Raw genomic sequence first — 5,421 nt, forward strand, 5'->3', positions numbered from 1 at the left:
AGAGGGAGTCACAGACTGAAACAGGCTCCAGGCTCTGAGCTGGCAGTCAGCACAGAGCCCGACGCGGGGCTCGAACCCACGAACCGCGAGATCATGACCTAAGCGAAAGTCGGACGCTTAACTGACTAAGCCACCCAGGCGCCCCTAGAGTCTTTACACTTTTTGCTTCCTTTGCTTGGGATGTGGGAGAAAATGATTGGGTAAGTAACCAACACTGTCTGCCAAAAGCCATTTTCATATCCTTTATTTTAATACCCAAACAAGTTAACTGAGGTAGGAATGGGAAACTCAAGGTTGGGGCCACTTTCCCTTCTTAAAGCTCCTCNAGTGGTAAAATGTTTTGTGTATCTTTATATGTTCTCATATAGTACCTCAGTTGATTCTTATGCAAGATCCATAAGGTATGCAGAAGAGCCCAGAGCGACAAAGTGATCTACCTAGAATCATCCAAACGACTGTTGGATGGAAGATTATTTTATCTTTCCGTGCTATCCAGGGAGGGGCCCATATGGCATTGTTTTGCATTCCCATCATAACCTAAATGGAAACTTTCACAATGTCCAGAGCCCTTGATGCCCTGCAAATAAAGGAAGAGGATGTCCTCAAATTCCTTGGAGCAGGAACCCACGTAGGTGGTACCAACCTTGACTTCCCAATGGAACAGTACATCCACAAAAGGAAAAGTGATAGTATCCACATCATAAATCTGAAGAGAACCTGGGAGAAGCTCGAGACATTGTCATTGAAAACTCAGCTGATGTTAGTGTTATATCAGCCAGGAATCCTGACCAGCGAGCTGTGCTGAAGTTTGCTGCTACTACAGGAGCCACTACTATTGCTGATGACTTCACTCCTGGAACCTTAACTAAACCAGATCCAGGTAGCCTTCTGGGAGCCGAGACCNAACTCACAGAGGCATCTTATGTTCACCTGCCCACCATAACTCGGTAACACAGACTCTCCTCCATGCTATGTGCACATTGCCATCCCTTACAGCAACAAGGGGGCTCACTTGGTGGGTCTGATGTGGTGGATGGTGGCCCGGGAAGTTCTGTGCGTGCTTGGCACCATTTCCTCTGGACACCCATTGGAGGTCATGCCTGATCTCCACTTCTAGAGAGATTCTGAGGAGACTGAAAAGGATGAGCAGGCCGCTGCTGAAAAGGCTGTGAGCAAGGAAGAATTCCAGGGCGAATGGACAGTTCCAGCTCCTGAGTTCACTGCTACCCAACCTGAAGTCACAGACTGGTCTGAAGGCGTGAACAGCCCTCTGTGCTTATTCAGTTCCCTACTGAATACGGGTCTGCAGCTCCCATTGCTCAGGCCACCAAATGCGCAGGAACAACCACTGATTGGTCTTAAGCGGCTCTTCCACAAAGGCAAACCACATGGAAATAACGATGATGGAAAATAAACAGTCTCTTAAGAAAAGATTATTTCACACAACTGTGACTCCGTAGGCACTGGTCTATACATTTTTTCGATTGATCATTCACTATTAACTATGATCATATTCTCACTTCTTTCATTTGAGAAACATTGTACTAGATGATAACAGGGGGTCATTTGGACAAAAGAGCTGAAATAAACTGTAGAAAGAGAATGGATTTAGTTGAGGGCGAAACATAAGCCAAATCTTGCCCAGGTCTCAGTACTTAGGCAGTAGGAAATCGGAGCCCACAGTCCAGTTAAGCCAGCCATTTGCATAAACCTCAGCAGGAGACTCCAGAATGGCTTTGCACCTGCTCCAAAATATTGGCAAATGAAGTGCTTTGAAACTGGCAAACCAGGATGCGGTAGAACTAGGCTTCAGTGGATCACTCATGCCAGTTTGTGGGAGAGTGGCAGTGAGCCAGACGGCCTGCACACTGTGTTGCTTATATTATACAGGATGTCTGTGGACTCTGTCATTCAAATATCCACTGCGACATCAATTTCCATTATCAGTCCCCCCACCAAAAAGAAGAAAGCAGACAAAAACAAAGCCATCCCCCTCATAACTAAAATCAGATTGATATAACCGTTATCTTTTATATCGCGGATTATGTACTTTTGTTTACCTGATTATTGCTTGAGGTATCATAATATATGATCATACCTGACAGGTTGTTTTGATTCGAATATACCGTCTGAAAAAAAAAAAACACTAGTTTTCTTTGTTTAAGTATGTGTTTAAATGTGTATGTCTGTTTGTGTGGATGTTTTTCACTGTACACTTTCTAGAATATGATTTTAGCTGTTTTATTTTTTCATCTAAATGAAAGCATGTCTAATAAGACATTTACAGAGCTATAAATGAGCTTGATTAGAAAGATACAATTAACATTATGAGTCTTATGTTCGGCTTCTTATGTGCTCAACAGTGTACTATCCTGTACCTCCCTCAAGCCTCATACCCAAATCCTACTTCCTTCGCTAGATGTATTGTCTACATTATATTTGTACTAAAATATAGCTTACTGTTTTCCTTTTCCATTGGAATACATGCTTTGAATGGTCTATTTTTATTACTTAAGATATTTTTTCCCTAAAATTCAATTATTTGGAAACTAACATTTTAAGGGAGGGAATATTTAAAATGAAAATATTCAATAGAACAGAATAGAGTCTAAAAGTAGACCCATGCTTGGGTTTGATCTTAGGTAAGCTATTAAATTGCCCTATGTTCCAGTTTATGTATAAGTAAAGCGAAGATTTCAATACTTCTCTAAAATGTTTTAATGATTGAATACTTAATGAAGCATAAGGGAACACTTCTAAATTCACCTTATGAGGCAAACATTACCTTGATATTAAAACTCAGACAAGGACACTACAAGAAAAGGAAACTACAGGCCAATATGCCTAAAGAACATGGATGCAAAGATCTTCAACAATGTTAGCAAACTGAATTCAGTAATATATTGAAAGGACAATTCACCATAATTAAATAGGATTTATTCCAGAAACGCAAGATGGTTCAACATCTGCAAAGCAATGAGATACACTACATTAACAAAATGAAGGGTGAATGTCACATGACTGTCTTAATAGATGCAGAAAAAGTATTCAACAGAATTCAACATCCAGTCACGATAAAAGCCCTCAACAAAGTGGATATGGAGGGAATGTACCTCAACATAATAAAGCCCATCTATGACAATCCCACAGCTAACATCATACTCAATGGTGAAAAGTGGAAAGCTTTTCTCCTAAGATCAGGAACAAGATAAGTATGTTCACTCTAACCACTTCCATTCATATAGTGCCGGAAGTCCTAGCCAGAGCAGTTTGGTAAGAAAAAAAGAAATGCAAGGTATTCAAATCAGAATGGAAGAAGTAAATCTGTCTCTATTTGCAGATGGCATGATACTATACATAGAAAACGTTAAAGACTGCACCGAAATACGGCTAGAATAAACAAACAACTTCAGTTGACTCATAAGATACAAAACCAATATACAAGAGTCAGCTGCATTTTATACATTAATAATAAAAGAAAAATTAAGAATCCCACTTATAATTGCATCAAAATAACAAGATATCTAGGTGAAGAGAGCTGGTGCTGGAGACCAAGGTGGTAAGCGCTAAAGGTGGAGAAGGAGGCTGAAGCAAGATGTGGAGAGGCTTTGGATTCTATGCTAAGTAATCTGGACTTTTTCTCAGGGGACATTGGTCTCCCAGTTTTTGATTGTGCATCCCACCCCACACTGAATATACACATCCAATGAATGTACATTTTTGTGTATTTATGAGTAGCTCAATAACTATATTCTGTACATTATAAAGCATCTAAAATAAAATGTTGAAAGATAAGGTAACAATAATATAAGAAGAAGTTAGAATATTTCCTTCCAAAGAGCAGAAATCATCTTGATCATCACTTTGGACAACAGGTGTTACGTACGAGAGTGAAATGATCAGATTTGTGTTTCAATAAAAGATTACTGATGGCAGTGTGGAGAATAGATTGAAGGAATATAGGTCCTTGAAGACCACTTTTAAGCCTATTGCGCTTGTGATGATGAGTGACCAAAATGACATGAGTATTAGGAAAATGAAACATTGGGGATAGATTTCAAAGATATTCACTAGAATAGATATGAATATTTGGTTGGATATGAATGGAGATGGTCAATGCAGAGATGAATTAAAGAAGTGATCTAGGAGTTTAGGCTATCTCCCTATCTTCTTATTTTGATTTTTGCTGCCATTAACAAACAAACAAACAAAAAAAGAAAAATTAAAAGTGAGCAGTCGAAAGTGGGGTAGGGATGTATTTAATGTTGGATTTCTGAGTTTGAAGTGCAAGTGTAATATACAGGTGGAAGTGTGTGACAGGCATTAGGGTTTGCAGAAATGAAGCTCAACTCAAAGATGTGGAGAAAACTGAGAGGGAGGCAAACCATAAGAGACTCTTAAACACAGAGAACAAACTGAGGGTTGCTCGTGGGGGTGGGGGCAGTGGGAAGGGCTAAATGGGTGATGGGGATTAAGAGGTGCACTTGCTGGGATGAGCACTGGGTGTTCTATGTAAGTGATGGATCACTAAATTCTACTCCTGACACCAGTACTACACTGTATGTTAACTAACTTGAATTTAAACGAATTAATAAAAAACATAAAGATGTGGACAAGGCATTTACTCTGGGAAATGACAGTTGAAATCACAGGCTTTCTACTACATTTTCCAAAATTTCTCCTGTCACCATTCATGGTTAAATTAAAAATTCATATTAGACAAGTTATTCTTGATGCGGTGCTTACAGTAGAATCAGCTGGGGAACTTTCTTATTTTTTATTTATTCTCAAGTTAGTTACTATACAGTATAGTCTTGGCTTCAGGAGTAAAATCCATCTTACATGTAAGATTCATCACTTACATATAACAGCCAGTGCTCATCCCAACAAGTGCCCTCTGTGATGCCCATCACCCATTTTCCCCACTCCCATCAACCTTCAGTTTGTTTTCTGTATTTAAGAATCTCTTGGTTTGCTTCCCTCTCTGTTTTTATCTTATTTTTCCTTCCTTTATCCTATGATCATCTGTTAAGTTTCTCAAATTCCACATATGAGTGACATCATATGATGCTTATCTTTCTCTGACTGACTTCACTTAGCATTATACATTCTAGTTCCATCCACGTTGTTGCAAATGGAACAATTTCATTCTTTTTCATCGCTGAGTAGTATTCCATTATGTGTATATGTGTGTACTTTGGCTATTGCTGATAACGCTGCTGTAAACATTGGGGTGCATGCGTCCCTTTGAATCAGCATTTTTGTATCCTTTGGATAAATTCCTAGTAGTGCTAAGGCTGGGTCGTGGGGTAGTTCTATTTTTAATTTTTTGAGGAACCTCCACACGATTTTCCAGAGTGGCTGCACCAGTTTGCATTCCCACCATTTTTTATTCTGTTCAGTTTTGTTAAATTGTGTCTT

The 5,421-nt window shown here is 39.4% G+C and overlaps 1 pseudogene; it reads left to right on the forward strand.

Moving 5' to 3' along the window:
- Positions 1-556: 556 nt before the first annotated feature.
- LOC144240779 (small ribosomal subunit protein uS2 pseudogene) lies at positions 557-1,362 on the forward strand (annotated as a pseudogene).
- The last annotated feature ends 4,059 nt before the right edge of the window (positions 1,363-5,421 follow it).

Source organism: Crocuta crocuta, unplaced genomic scaffold (assembly GCF_008692635.1).
Source record: "Crocuta crocuta isolate KB4526 unplaced genomic scaffold, BGI_CrCroc_1.0 scaffold531, whole genome shotgun sequence".
Classification (NCBI taxonomy): Eukaryota; Metazoa; Chordata; class Mammalia; order Carnivora; family Hyaenidae; genus Crocuta; species Crocuta crocuta.